Source organism: Oncorhynchus gorbuscha, linkage group LG11 (genome assembly GCF_021184085.1).
Source record: "Oncorhynchus gorbuscha isolate QuinsamMale2020 ecotype Even-year linkage group LG11, OgorEven_v1.0, whole genome shotgun sequence".
Lineage (NCBI taxonomy): Eukaryota > Metazoa > Chordata > Actinopteri > Salmoniformes > Salmonidae > Oncorhynchus > Oncorhynchus gorbuscha.
The window spans coordinates 78,589,033-78,605,507 of NC_060183.1; positions in this window are offsets into that span (position 1 = coordinate 78,589,033).

The window sequence follows — 16,475 nt, forward strand, 5'->3', positions numbered from 1 at the left end:
CTAGGTTTTTACTTTCTGGAACGTTCAATTGAACGGAAACGACGCTGTACTGAACGACCAGATAAAAAATGGGGAGGGGTTGGGGAACGCTGTCAGCATGGCCACTGCCTTTTAACAACGTCACTCAATTGCTTAAAGCTACACCCATCAAACGGTGACACACATCTAATCAAATTGTATTAGTAACATACACATATTTTGAAGATGTTATTACCGGTGTAGCAAAATGCTTGTGTTCCTAGCTCCAACAGTGCAGTAATATCTAAAAATTCACAACAATATACACACATCTAAATTTAGAATAATGGAATTACGAAATATTACGAAATACTAGGACGAGAAATGTCAGAGTGGCGTTGACTAAAATACATTAGAAGTCTGTTCAAAAGTCTACCTCAAAGTCTGTTCAAGAACGTATTGGGGAAACATGTCGTTCAGTACAAACTGTTCTGCGACATAGCAAACGTTCAATCGAACTGAATGAACAGGTTTCCATCCAACCTTTTTATTGGGATCCAGGGGCGTAACTTTCACTGGGGATAGTGCAATGTGATCCAAAAAGCGGCTGGGTAGGCTGCTTGGTGTGTTCAGTCAGCTGGATTTAGCACTGCTCAGACACCACAGAGTGGGCTGACAGGCTGTGTGAAGGCAAAGCTTCTTGGAAGGCTAGCAAAACCAGCAAGGAAGAGTTTAGCATAGTTCAGTGTGTATGTTTGCGCTCTTTCACCGAGTTTTGAAAAGCAAGCAGAGCAGAAACTGGCTACTCTTTAGTTGACTGATGTAACTGCTGTTTAACTTAACAGAAAAAAACTAGTGTTTGTTCTGAGCTAGTATTGCAACTGGCATGTACGGTAATGTTTGCTAATGTTTCATCCCCTCTCAACTGAGGTGAATGAATAAGTTCCGCTAGCTCTTAGTAGCTACTACAGCCAGGTCAGCTCTAGGCTTTAGTTATCTGTCAGATAGTAAAAATAGCCACCCCATATCACTATCTAACAGCTGTTGTTTGTATGGGAATGTTTTGTAGCCTTTGTTTTGTCCCGTTTTAGAAATACATGAACTTGGCTAGCTTTTGCCAGTTGATGTACGTCAGAGAGAGAGCAGGCTAAAAGTTGGCTAGCGTGAGCTATTCTTTTTGCCTCGATTACACTATACTGAATAAAATTATGAAACCATTGGTCAAATGATTGAAGATTTGATGTTTATTTCAAGTGCAATGTGAGCTGTATTAGTAAGTATGGCAATGTTACGTTATTGATCTGTCCGTTTCCCTAGCTAATTCCCTAATTTTCATACTGACACAGTAATAAACAGCTGTCATGTTACAAGCTTTACTGTCATGGTGCACAGTAGAAGTCTGTATGGGACCGATTTCTTCATCCTGCTACTGCCCACATCTGCTGGCTTTCTGTCCGACTCTCACCTTCTTCTGCAATAACTGGTCCCAACCACAACTGAAGTCCCGCAATGTTAATTTTAGGCGTATGTGACACAGCCCAGTTGCCAGCCATGGTCCCCCCAAAAATTGCGCCCTATAGGCAATATCAAATGCTCATAAATAACTTAAGAAATAGGTTACATTTACTAGAGATTCTCACATGGCCCTTATATTATATTATTGGGCTATATCAGCCAATATGCTAGATGTAGATTGAAGAGAGCAGAGTTGGAGAGACTTGCACTTTCTTTTGAGATATTTTTAAAGCCTACCTTTCAGGAGTGGGAAGATTTTCAGACTGAGAAATACTTAGGCCTATTTCTAGTCAATGTAGTAAACTACAGCCTTAACATAGGCCTATTTAGGAAGTACATTTCCTTGGAAAGATAACTGCCACGTGCTTCTCCACCCATGCATAGGCTATAGCCTACTCTATTTAATTGAGACCACATGTGCACCTGATCTCGCAGGTATGGCTACTAAACTGGAAGCAGCAAGAACCATGACAGCTACGTTTTATAATGTCCTATAGGATATTGTCTACCTTTTAGTAGGACAATTTTCAAGCAGTGACAAATAAATGGGTAATCAATACTTATTGAAAATGAAATGTACAATGCTCGCTCACCATAGTAGCCTAACCTATGGTCACCATAGTAACCTAACCTATGGTCACCATAGTAACCTAACATATGGTCACCATAGTAGCCTAACCTATGGTCACCATAGTAACCTAACCTATGGTCACCATAGTAGCCTAACCTATGGTCACCATAGTAACCTAACCTATGGGCACGTTATGCCTTTTCCTTTTCAATGATGATTATATTTTTTGATTGCACTTCAACTCATGTCGGTTGAGCGCCCTCCATTTTCCATTATTTATATTTATTTACAGATAATGTAGTAAACTACAGTATAATCATATTTAAGTTAATTTCATATTCAAGTTAACAGCCACGTGATTCTCCGCCCATGTAGGCAGCCTACTCTATTTAAATGAGACTTCACATACTAGGCACACTTGAACTCTCACACCCAACAAGGAGAAGTTGGCTACTGAAGTGTGTGATTAATGCGAGATAAAAAATTTGCTTTTAATACAATAGGTAGTCTAATGCATACAAAGCAGAAAGAGGACTGTTTCCAAATCATCTGTGGGACAACAAAATAAGTCCATCCCAAAGTTGTTTGTCTGACCCCCGCTCGTGCCCGTAACATGAAAAATGCCCAAAGCCGACCTCGCTGCAATGATCTCTGTCGGGACCCATATGTCCCACATGCATCACGCGGGTAATCCTTTTCATGCCTAATTTTAGGAGGATCAGATGGTGACGGGGGTCTCAGCAGGGTCAGGCAGCCAGGGAAGACCAGTCTGTGACGGAGGTGATGTATATTTTTGCAGATACAACACTTTGTTCTCTATGTGCAGCAAACACTGGACAAACCAGATGCTATTTTAAAGGCAGTCTGACAAACCTCCAAAGTTGATTTCCAAACTGTATCAAGAGTTGATAGAGGCTTTTCCCGATGATACACAACATGTCAAACACAGATGTGAGGAAGACCTGGTAGAAGCTATGGATGACGATGAATGGGTACAGATACTGTATGTTGGAATGCCCAGTCATGTTCATATTATCACAGACATAGATTACGGCAGTTTAAGGCCACCCATAGAACATACTAAATTCCAGTGCAACTGAATTACACACACTCAGAAATTTACTTCCTCTGCTGGAGGTGTAAAACACAAAAGGGGAACATATTTGCATATGTTATGGTCTTGTGAAGGCTGGCTCAATTCTGGCAAAGAGTATGTTCTTTTATCTCAGCATGTCTACAGATTCTCCCTTCTCTCTGTTATGTTTGCTTAGAAAGGTTGATACTGGACACTTATCTGAAGAAACTGTATAACCAAGCATTTCTAGTATCTAAGAAATGCACTGCTATTACCTGGAAGGATGGATGCCTTATATGGAATACAGTACGACTAAAGGAGTCTGTATTGAACACATGCAACATCTGGAGAGATCCCTGTTTAGGCAATCGCTATCTGCTGGGCTACTCAGTCCTGGCCCTGGGGGTCTGCCGTCCTGTGGGTTGTCGCTCTGGCATTGGCCTAACACCCGAAACCACTAAGGTCCTAAAGCTGAGTGGGGTGTGTTGGGTTTGGGGGGCTGCAGAGTGGTGGACCCCTAGAGACAGGACGGGGCGACCCAGCTATATTGTTTGCAAGTTTTTTTTTAAAGCTCTACAGTACTATTAGTCCTGTGAGATTCATTATATGGAGGATTTGCTGTTTCTGTTTTTTAATGAATATTTGAAGTGTTTGTGTTTTTATTTTTTGTTCGTTTTTTTTCTCCCCCTAAAACTTTCGCGTAGGAATTTAAAAAATTAAAGGTGAACTAGGAAGGAAATTGTGTTGGGAGAGAGTTGAGTTAATGACTAGACCGATGGGGGGTTGGGCGTGCAGGCGGCTCGGCTGGCTGGTCGGTTTGGCTGAAATTTGATATAGAAGATGTCTTAATAAAGACAATCAGTTTTTTATTTGTTATGCAATTGATTAAAGGTGCAACATAATATGTATTATTGAATTAACTTTGATCTAGTTCAGTCTTATTGATTACTTAAACAGATTTAATAATGATATATTACTTAGCTGGATTACTGTGGGCATTTTTCTTAATTTTTGTTCGAAAAAGAGATGGTTTATTGAATTGTGCAAAAATGCAGGAAATAACCTTTAGATGCCCACAAAAATTCTGGGGGAGGACCCCAAGACCCCCCGCCAGGTTATGTTCCCCCCAGTTCTAAAACCAAAGTGGAGCCCCTGGAGGTAGTCATTTAAAAAATCATGGTAAACACTATTATTGCACACAGAGTGACTTGTTAAGCACATTTTTACTCCAGAACAGATTTAGGTTTGCCATAACAAAGTGGTTGAGTACTTATTGACTCAAGACATTTCAGCTTTTCATTTTTTATTAATTTGTAAACATCTCTAAGAACATAATTCCACTTTGATATTATGTGGTATTGTGTGTGGGCCAGTGACACAAAATCTAAAATCTCCATAAAATGGGGCTCCTGAGTTGCGCAGTGGTCTAAGGCACTGCATCTCAGTGCTAGAGGCATCACTACAGACCCTGGTTCGATACCAGGCTGTATCACAACTACCCATGATTGGAAGTCCAGTAGGGCGGCTCACAATTGGCCCAGCGTCGTCTGGGTTAGGGTTTGGCCGGGGTAGGCCGTCATTGTAAATAAGAATTTGTTCTTAACTGGCTTGCCTAGTATAATAAAGGTTCAAGAAAAGAAACAAAATAAAAATGCAGGCTGTTACACAGCAAAATGTGGAAAAAGTCAAGGGGTGTGAATACTTTCTGAAGGCACTGTATATGATGGTGTATAGAGACAGTATGGACAGTATATGAATAGAAAAGGTGTTTACAGCAGTAGTTATATAGGATGAGCATGGACTAGAATACAGTATATACATATGAAGTGGGTATAACTTATGTAAACATGCTCTCGATAGCTGGTGTACGACCTTCCCAGAATTATTCTGCAGTCTCTCTTCTGGACACGCTACAGCTGAGCAGTCATTGCTTAGGGATTTTGACGCATTGCCTTGGAGCGCCTATATCAAGCGTAACATCATTAGGAGTCACACAATGATATCTACGACTCGGGATGCAGTTTATTAGGCTACAGATTCATTGAAGCTGCAATATGTAACTTTTTGGGCAACCCGATATACTTTTAATTTCGGTTTTGTACACCTCCTTAAGAAAAGGTCCTTCTGTAGCTCAGTTGGTAGAGCATGGCGCTTGTAACGCCAGGGTAGTGGGTTCGATCCCCGGGACCACCCATACGTAGAATGTATGCACACATGACTGTAAGTCGCTTTGGATAAAAGCGTCTGCTAAATGGCATATATTATTATTATAAAAGCTGAAAAGACTCGGTTTTGGTTATTGAAAAGATATTTAACAGAGGTTGAGATGGTACAGTGATTCTCTACACTATACTAGCTTGTTTTTTTCACATAAACCTAAATTAGGCAGACTATTAGACTTTTAGCAACCAGGAAATGGAGGAGCGATTTCTGCTTATTTCACCTTTAAATGATGATGAACTTCACAGGGATGCACTGTGACGCACTGTGATGAGCTTTGTGCTCCTTTCCACTAAATATTGAGGGTCTTATTCTGGTGACATGATGTTACTTTGTAAATTTGTCGTTTTGAGTACAATACGTAGGTTACTCATATCTGCTGTCCTGCGCCTGACTCTCTACACCAGCTACAAACACAGGATCCTTACACTCATTCACTTTAGAACAAAAAAATTGGAGACAAAACCACCAGTAGAGTTGAAAATGCAATGGAAACACATTTAACTTGTATTTTTTTTCCAATTACATGGAAATTTAATCGCAGAAGTTATTGTTATGTGCACTACTTCATCACGCATAGCATTTTACCCACAACATGTCAATTTGATGGAAATGTCTCTGGTGGGAAAATGCGCATATTGTTTTTATTTTACCCCTATTACTAGCCTATTACTCTTTTGTGTCGTCTGAGTCTCCCAAAGATTGGAAAGCAGCTGAGGTCATCCCCCTCTTCAAAGGGGGGGGACACTCTTGACCCAAACTGCTACAGACCTATATCTATCCTAAGGTCTTCGAAAGCCAAGTCAACAAATAGATTACAGATCATTTCGAATCCAACCGCACCTTCTCCGCTATGCAATCTGGTTTCAGAGCTGGTCATGGGTGCACCTCAGCCACGCTCCTAAACTATATCTTAACCACCATCGATAAGAAACAATACTGTGCAGCTGTATTGTTTGACCTGGCCAAGGCTTTCGACTCTGTCAATCAACACATCCAAATTCTTATTTTCAAAGACGGCCTAGGAACAGAACGACAGATTTGTACCATGTCAGATTCGAACTTGCAAACTTTCAGTTACTAGTCCAACACTCTAACCACTAGGCTACCCTGCCGCCCCAACATTCCACAACGTATTGAACGTTTCCTTGTATCCAAAACACAGTATCATAGAATGCAATTTAGTCAGTTCACATCCCACGAAGGATCAGAATACTAAATAATGGACTATTAAAAAAACATAGATACGCCACCCGAACAAGGTGCCACCCGAACAAGGCGCCACCCGAACAAGGCGCCACCCGAACGCCACCCGAACAAGGCGCCACCCGAACAAGGCGCCACCCAAACAAGGAGCCACCCGAACGCCACCCGAACAAGGCGCCACCCGTACGCCACCCGAACAAGGCGCCACCCGAACGCCACCCGAACAAGGCGAGGGACCAACTTCCGCGGAAGTCGTGACAGCAACACACAGCCAAGCACGTCATTTAGAAAGTGTTTTATAGTAAATAACATTTGTGGGACTGGATTTCTATTCAAGGAGAATTCTGGGTCCTTGAATGACATCTCTAAAGTGAACATGAGTGGAAGCAGAAGCAGATTGATTTTAATTGTATGGGATGTTGTTGATTAAAGCCAAGTTTACCGAAGTCTCTAAATGATGGTTATGAAATGATAGCAAAGCCTTTGTTTAAGAAAACAGTGATGACTTATTACTTTTTAGCTTGCTCTTTATTTTGATTAAATTACCAAGTGAGTGTGCTTGATTGAGACCAGGTATCAAACATTAGAATTTCGATTCAAAACAGATTTCCACCATGTGATCAAAACACTCGAGGCAGGATGTATTTACGAGTTTCCCCAGTTTGCCTTAAATCATAATCAAATGGTCATAGTGGTGGGTTTTGTAGTTTAGAACCAAGAGTTGTAAACTGTATCCCAGTAGGTTTCTTACCCTGTGAGCAATACTAATGTTTGCCTCAAAAATACACTGGTTGTGCTACTGGTTTAAGTTTCATTGTTTAGTTACTATTATTGTTAAAAACATGCACATTATCAAAAGCTTGAAAGCAATCTCATTGGTCCCACTTTTAAGTTTACAATCAAGTCCAGGGTCAACACTTTTGATTGGAAAGGTAAGGTACGAATTGCACTGCACCTTTATGTGTTTTCATTATTACCATCTAAAATCTAATAAAATGTAATTTGTCACATGCTTCGTAAACAACAGGTGGAGACTAACAGTGAAATGCCTAATTACTGGCCCTTCCCAACATTGCAGAGAGAAAAATATAGAAAAATAATAACACAAGGAATAAATACACAATGAGTAATGATAACTTAAAATTATGACAAATAATTGAATAAATATGGTTCAGCAGCCTGGAAACTATATTAGCTTCATAGGTCTCAGGCTGACTGTCAGCCGGTCTAGTTCAATAACATACACCAACCACCAGAGAACAGTGTTGTACCTTTGCCTGGGCCAAAAGTACATCATGTACTCTGTTCGGAAACTGCAATGCTGCAATTGAATGTCATATTGTCATGTTTAGACAGTGTGCTATGGTAAAAATACAATTTCCCTTCCACCCCAACAGTTGCTACTGAGAGGCAAATGATTCTAAATGATTTGTTAGAATGATATATTTTGGGAGAGACCATTCAAATTGCTGCAGGATTTCCTTTTTCAAATTAAACGCATCAAATAATGTGACAGCAATATTCGGTTTTTCATCAAAATAATATTTTTTGCGTGCTAACATGACGTATTAAATACATTTGCAAATGTCGCAAGAGAAAATATAATTCGCCTTTCTTAAACTCGACAGATAATATTGCATCAATGGCTGTCGATTTGACTCGTTTGACTGCTAGGATTTAAAATAAATCCCCGTTGCGCATGTGCAAAACAATAGATAAATCCATCAGTTGAGTTTGAGTGATGAAAGTTGGGACAGAGGATTTACGAAATCTCCGCGCAAGAAACACTTTTACGAATTTAAAAGAACGAATGTTATTTCTGGCAATTGTGTTTCATTCTGTGCCAGATGTTATACAAACTGTTACAAAGGAATAAGGCAAATAGTTAGGCCTATTTGCGTGATTGACTTGTCATTTCAATAGGTCTAAACTACTGGATAAAACCTCAGTTTATGATTGTAATTCAACTTTGCCATGGTTTATTGAGCTAGATGCAGGGAGCCTATAGCCTGTAGCCCCAGATAGCCTCCAGTAGCCTAGGCAAGATGTAATTAACATGAACGATTTAGCAGTTTGCATAGTTCATATTGACAGACTCATTTAATTAATCTAAATAGCGAGGCGTTATCGAGGTAAGAAGGGCTTGTGTTGTCCAATATCCTACTGGAATAGTCTACTGAGGATGGAGACATAATTTCAATCAAAAATGAATAATATGGAAATTAACAGACAGTTTTTAAACAGTTTTTTAAATTAACTGTAGCCTAATCTGATTGACAGTTACGGTCAATCTAATGCATTCTAGCAATAGCTGGTCGGCAATTGCGATAGAGCTGTGACCAAGATATCCCTCTAGTGGTGTGAGGCTGTGCTTTGGCAAAGTGGGTGGGGTTATATCCTTCCTGTTTGGCCCTGTCCGGGGGTGTCCTCGGATGGGGCCACAGTGTCTCCTGACCCCTCCTGTCTCAGCCTCCAGTATTTATGCTGCAGTAGTTTGTGTCTGGGGGCTAGGGTCAGTTTGTTATATCTGGAGTACTTCTCCTGTCCTATTCGGTGTCCTGTGTGAATCTAAGTGTGCTTTCTCTAATTCTCTCCTTCTCTCTTTCTTTCTCTCTCTCGGAGGACCTGAGCCCTAGGACCATGCCCCAGGACTACCTGACATGATGACTCCTTGCTGTCCCCAGTCCACCTGGCCGTGCTGCTGCTCCAGTTTCAACTGTTCTGCCTTATTATTATTATTCGACCATGCTGGTCATTTATGAACATTTGAACATCTTGGCCATGTTCTGTTATAATCTCCACCCGGCACAGCCAGAAGAGGACTGGCCACCCCACATATGCTCTCTCTAATTCTCTCTTTCTTTCTCTCTTTCGGAGGACCTGAGCCCTAGGACCATGCCCCAGGACTACCTGACATGATGACTCCTTGCTGTCCCCAGTCCACCTGACCGTGCTGCTGCTCCAGTTTCAACTGTTCTGCCTTATTATTATTCGACCATGCTGGTCATTTATGAACATTTGAACATCTTGGCCATGTTCTGTTATAATCTCCACCCGGCACAGCCAGAAGAAGACTGGCCACCCCACATAGCCTGGTTCCTCTCTAGGTTTCTTCCTAGGTTTTGGCCTTTCTAGGGAGTTTTTCCTAGCCACTGTGCTTCTACACCTGCATTGCTTGCTGTTTGGGGTTTTAGGCTGGGTTTCTGTACAGCACTTTGAGATATCAGCTGATGTACGAAGGGCTACATAAATCAAATTGATTTGATTTGATGATCACAATTGATAGCATTCAATTTAATTAACTAAACATGGCTATTAATAATTGCATAATAACACAAGGCTACAACAGCAATAAACTGAAGTTGTAGGCTATTTATTAAATCCGTTTGCCAGCTCCATGCAAATGTATCATTCTACACATTTAATGTCAGTTTCATTGTGTGAAACAGAAGCATGTGACGGAGTTCCATAAACTCCATTTCAAATTTTAACTGTTTTGATACGGTTTTACATAAGCAAAGTCGAGATTAGAGTGGAGTTAAAAGCACCTCTTCCATCTAATTTATCTAATGCGCTCTAGTGCGTCCAAAGTAGGTTTAAACGTTTTTCAGTGCATTTTTGTCACTTTTAGGTCTTGATGGGCATCAGTTCTAGCATGTTTTTTTTATTTTATGGAAAAAGGATTAAAGCAGTGGTTCCCAAACTAGGGGTCACGAGCCCATTTGCGGTCGCCTGATATGAAAATGGGATCATGGGAGAATTTCCAAAATCCTGAGACTTTTTCCACATTTTGTAATATTACAGTCTTATTCTAAAATAGTACCCCCCGCCAACGCGCGGCTCCAGCAGCGCATCGACACCGACCTCGGGGACGACCTGGAGGGCGAGGCGCTGATGGCGCATTCATCATCCTGTACGGCATGACGAGGTACTCATAGGTGGTACTGAAAGCCATCTTCCACTCGTCTCCCTCTCGGATACGCACCAGGTTGTAAGCGCTCCTGAGATCTAATTTGGTGAAGAAGTGCGCCCCGTGCATTGACTCTATCGCTGTGGCTATGAGCAGTAGCGGGTAACTATACCTCACAGTGATCTGATTCAGACCCGATAGTCAATACAGGGGCGCAGACCTCCCTCCTTCTTCACAAAATTAACTTGAGGAGGCAGGTGAAGTGGAGGACCGAATGTACCCCTGACGCAGGGATTCGGAGACATATGTTTCCATAGCCTCAGTCTCTGCCTGTGAGAGGGGATACACATGACTCCTGGGAAGTGCAGCGTCTACCAGGAGAACTATCGCACAATCTCCCCGTCGATGAGGTGGTAATTGAGTCACCTTCTTTTTGGAGAAGGCGAGAGCCAAATCGGCATATTCAGGGGGAATGCGAGACCTGGTCTGGACTCTCCACCGTAGTAGCACCAACGGAAACCCCTAAACACCTACCTGAGCATTCTCAAGATCACCCTGTGAGAGCCCTCTGTAAGCCAAGAAACAGTTGGGTTATGACAAGCTAACCAGGGTAGGCCCACACCACAGGAAACACAGGAGAGTCTAATTCTCTCCGTATGACCCCCCTGCGTCACCATGCCCAAAGGCGCGGTGACCTCCCTAATCAACTCTGAACCTAATGGTTGACTATCTAAGGCATGAATGGGAAGGGCACATCCACGGAAACTATGGGGATCCCTAAACCATAGGCTAAAGCTATATCAATAAAATTCCCAGCCGCGCCTGAATTGACGAGCGCCTTATGCTCAGGGAAGGTGACAGACACAAACATTTGTGCAACAGAGGGCTCTGGTTGAGAATGGTGCCGGCTCACCTGGGGTGACGCCAGAGCGCCCTACCTGCTGCCTCGATTCCCAGAGGAACCAACCCAGCACCGGCAGTGTGACCTCTGTGGCCACAGATGGTGCACGAGCGGGAACCCCCTCCGGTCTCCCTACGCTCTGCCCCTCCCAGCTCCATGGGTATCGGAGAGGGGGTGCAGGAGGATGGAACCACCAGACCCCGATCTGAACGTCCGCAAGTAGCCAGCAGGTTGTCCAGCCGGATGGACAGGTCCACCAGCTGGTCAAACACGAGGGTGGTGTCTCTGCAGGCCAGCTCCCGACGGACGTCCTCGCGCAGACTGCAGCGGTAATGGTTGATCAGGGCCCTGTTGTTCAATCCCGCCCCGGCAGCCAGGGTCCTAAACTCCAGGGTGAACTCCTCAAACTGGTCCAATGCCGCATTTGCCTCTGACCTCGCCATGATGGATAATCCGCCTTTTTGAAAATGTTGTGCAACTTTTGAGAAGTCCAGATAATACGTTATGAGAAAGACGTCATATTTTGGTTTTCTGGTCAGAGAAAGTATTTAGCTAAACTTTTTTTTTTTTATCCTCTGAGACCGAAACCTTTCCCAAAACTTGGTGTGCAGCATCTATTGACCAAGATCATTGTAAGTTGATACCTTGAACGTCATAGCTGCTGTGAGTCAATGAAGTTGAGTGAGTGTGTGGTCTTTTCAAATGCTCTTGGAGGGTTGGAGCCTCCTGCTGGCTCTGAAGATTGACCTGGAATTTAAATTTAATTGATAGAATTTACAAGGAAAGTGAATTGAATTTGTGGAATTGACCCCAACTCTGAGAACTATACAACATAGATTTGAGATATGTAATCGCTGTTTATCTGAGTACTTGAAACTTGATTTCGACATAATTTCCTGTTTCAGTGTTTCCTCATTGTGTATCCGTTCAGTATGATCTAGCCGATCTGCGCTTCTGTGTGACAGAAGAGAACAGTCAATTGCTTCAATAACTAAGGTAGGATGGAAGAGAAACTGTAAGTCTCTATGTTTTTTAAATGTTCATTATACACTGACTGTACAACACATTAAGGACACCTGCTCTTTCCATGGCATAAAATGCAAGATGGTGTAGCAGTCAGACGTCTTTGTCCTTTGTCTTGTCTTGTCCCATGTAAATATCTTTTATATATTTTTCTTTGCATTCTTTTTCATATTTTTCCTAACCTCAACTTCACAATACTCTTCTGCAACCCGCCTCACCCAATGTGCTGTGGATCAGTTTTTTTGAACTAATTTCTCAATTGACCTCCGAACTGGAATACCTCAACTGAAGCTAGCTAGCTAACTAGCTACCAACTATCAGCTATCAGTCAGCTAACCTTAAGCTCGGAAAGCTCTCGCCAGTTCGTACAACGCGTTTCAAACCAGAGCATACTGGACCTATTTTTCTCTCCATATCCCCGGATTCCTACCGCAAACTCTGAACCCTTTCATCTGGATCATGGCAGCTAGCTAACCGCAACCCGGGTTGACTACTCCTGGCTAACGTTTCCATCACGGAGAATGCACCAACTAGCCTGGGGCTAGCCCATGATAGACCAATCTCCCGGCTAGGGCTCCTGGGCTACTCCTGAAGCCCACTCCTCGGCTACAATATCCGGTCCCCTTCTACTGCCGGTACGGGGCAATGAACCCCGCCGATCCTTCACGACTGGAATACCGACATAATCTGCCCGAGGATTCCAACAGGCCCCTCAGAATCGACGTCCCCCGAAGGCCCATTCTGCTAACCGCGGCCTGCTAGCTATCTATAGCAAATTGGACTGTTAGCTGATCCACCGGCCAGTTTCTTGGACCACTATACCCATTTTGCCAATTGGACTTGGACCCCTCTGCTACTTGGAAGCCTGCTAATTACACGACTGGTCTATCGTCGTCACCGCACAAGGAGGCAAAAACAGACTTTTCCCCCATCGCGACGTCCCTCTAAGGTCCTTATGCTAGCTTGCTAGCCCCGGCCTGCTAACTGCTAGTTTGCTAGCCTCGGCCTGCTAATTGTCTGAATTGCCGTGTCCCCATATCCACTGCACTGAGGCTAGGAAACACTGTCACTACCGATAAATCCACAAGAATTGAGAATTTAAATAAGCATTTTTCTTACGGCTGGCCATGCTTTCCACCTGGCTACCCCTACCCCCGTCAACAGCACTGTGTTCCCCACAGCAACTCGCCCAAACCTCCCCCACTTCTCCTTCACCCAAATCCAGATAGCTGATGTTTTTAAAGAGCTGCAAAATCTGGACACCTACAAATCAGCTGGGCTAGACAATCTGGACCCTCTCTTTCTAAAATGAACTGCTGAAATTATTGCAACACCTATTACTAGCCTGTTAAACCTCTCTTTCAAATCTTCTGAGATTCCCATAGATTGGAAAGCTGCCGCGGTCATCCCCATCTTCAAAGGGGAAGACACTCTAGACCCAAACTGCTACAGACCTATATCCATCCTGCCCTGCCTTTCTAAAGTCTTTGAAAGCAAAGTTAACAAACAGATCACTGACCATTTCGAATCTCACCGTACCTTCTCTGCTGTGCAATCTGGTTTCAGAGCTGGTCATGGGTGCACCTCAGCCACGCTCAAGGTCCTAAACGATATCATAACCGCCATCGATAAGAGACAGTACTGTGCAGCCGTATTCATCGACCTGGCTAAGGCTTTCGACTCTGTCAATCATAACATTCTTATTGGCAGACTCAACAGCCTTGGTTTCTCAAATGATTGCCTCGCTTGGTTCACCAACTACTTATCCGATAGAGTTCAGTATGTCAAATCGGAGGGCCTGTTGTCCAGACCTCTGGCAGTCTCTATGGGGGTGCCACAGGGTTCAATTCTTGGGCCGACTCTCTTCTCTCACTGCTGGTGATTCTTTGATCCACCTCTATGCAGACGACACCATTCTGTATACCCCTGGCCCTTCATTGGACACTGTGTTAACTAACCTCCAGATGAGCTTCAATGCCATACAACTCTCCTTACGTGGCCTCCAACTGCTCTTAAATGCAAGTTAAACTAAATTCATGCTCTTCAACCTATCGCTGCCCGCACCTGCCCGCCTGTCCAGCATCACTACTCTGGACAGTTCTGACTTAGAATATGTGGACAACTACAAATACCTAGGTGTCTGGTTAGACTGTAAACTCCAGACTCACATTAAACATCTCCAATCCAAAATTAAATCCAGAATTGGCTTCCTATTTCGCAACAAAGCATTCTTCACTCATGCTGCCAAACATACCCTCATAAAACTGACCATCCTACCGATCCTCAACTTCGGCGATGTCATTTACAAAATAGCCTCCAACAATCTACTCCAAAAATTGGATGCAGTCTATCACAGTGCCATGCGTTTTGTCACCAATGCCCCATATACTACCCACCACTGCGACCTGTATGATCTCGTTGGCTGGCCCTCGCTTCATACTCATCACCAAACCCACTGGCTCCAGGTCATCTATAAGTCTCTGCTAGGTAAAGCCCCGCCTTATCTCAGCTCAGCAGGTATTCCTCACTGGTCACCCCCAAAGCCAAGTCTTCCTGCCAATGACTGGAACGAACTGCAAAAATCTCTGAAGCTGGAGACTCTTACCTCCCTCACTAGCTTTAAGCACCAGCTGTCAAAGCAGCTCACATATCACTGCACCTGTACATAGCTCATCTGTAAATAGCCCATCCAATCTTCCTCATCCCCATACTGTATTTATTTATTTATTTATTTATTTATCTTGCTCCTTTGCACCCCAGTATCTCAACTTGCACATTAATCTTCTGCACATCCTACCATTCCAGTGTTTAATTGCTATATTGTAATTACTTCGCCACCATGGCCTATTTATTGCCTTACCTCTCTTATCCTACCTCATTTGCACATGCTGTATATATATTTTTCTACTGTATTATTGATTGTATGTTTGTTTATTTAATGTGTAACTTTGTGTTGTTGTATGTGTTGAACTGCTTTGCTTTATCTTGGCCAGGTCGCAGATGCAAATGAGAACTTGTTTTCAACAAGCCTACCTGGTTAAATAAAGGTGAAATAAAAAATAAATAAAATAAACATAGACTGACCAGGTGAATCCTGGTGAAAGCTTTGATCCCTTATTGATGTAACCTGTTAAATCCACTTCAGTCACTGTAGATGAAGGGGAGGAGACAGATTAAAGAAGGATTTTTAAGCCTTGAGACAATTGAAACATGGATTGTGTGTATGTGCCATTTAGAGGGTGAATGGGTAAGACAAAATATTTAAGAACTGTCAAGAACTGCAACGCTGCTGGGTTTTTCACACTGAACCATTTCCCATGTGTATCAAGAATGGTCCACCACCCAAAGGACATCGAGCCAACTTGACACAACTGTGGGAAGCATTGGAGTCAACCTGGGCCAGGGAACCTGTCCCATAGTGTGTTTGATTCTGTTGGTTGGGTCTGTTGATTGGATGTTTTTTTTTAAATTATTATCATGACTATTGTTTATGATTGGGTTATCTTCTGTTTACAACCCAGAAGTGAGATTAACAGTCTCTTCCCAGTCACAGCAACACAGTGTTATAGAACTCCATTAACAGTCTCTTCCCAGTCACAGCAACACAGTGTTCTATCCCTCCATTAACAGTCTCTTCTCAGTCACAGCAACACAGTGTTCTATCCCTCCATGAACAGTCTCTTCCCAGCCCTCCATTAACAGTCTCTTCCCAGTCACAGCAACACAGTGTTCTATCCCTCCATTAACAGTCTCTTCCCAGTCACAGCAACACAGTGTTCTAGCCCTCCATTAACAGTCTCTTCCCAGTCACAGCAACACAGTGTTCTATCCCTCCATTAACAGTCTCTTCTCAGTCACAGCAACACAGTGTTCTATCCCTCCATGAACAGTCTCTTCCCAGTCACAGCAACACAGTGTTCTAGCCCTCCATTAACAGTCTCTTCCCAGTCACAGCAACACAGTGTTCTATCCCTCCATTAACAGTCTCTTCCCAGTCACAGCAACACAGTGTTCTAGCCTCCCACCATTTCCAGCCAGACCCTGTCGTATATTCAGACAAAATGTCATCAGACTTTGTGCTGATGGGAACTTAGAG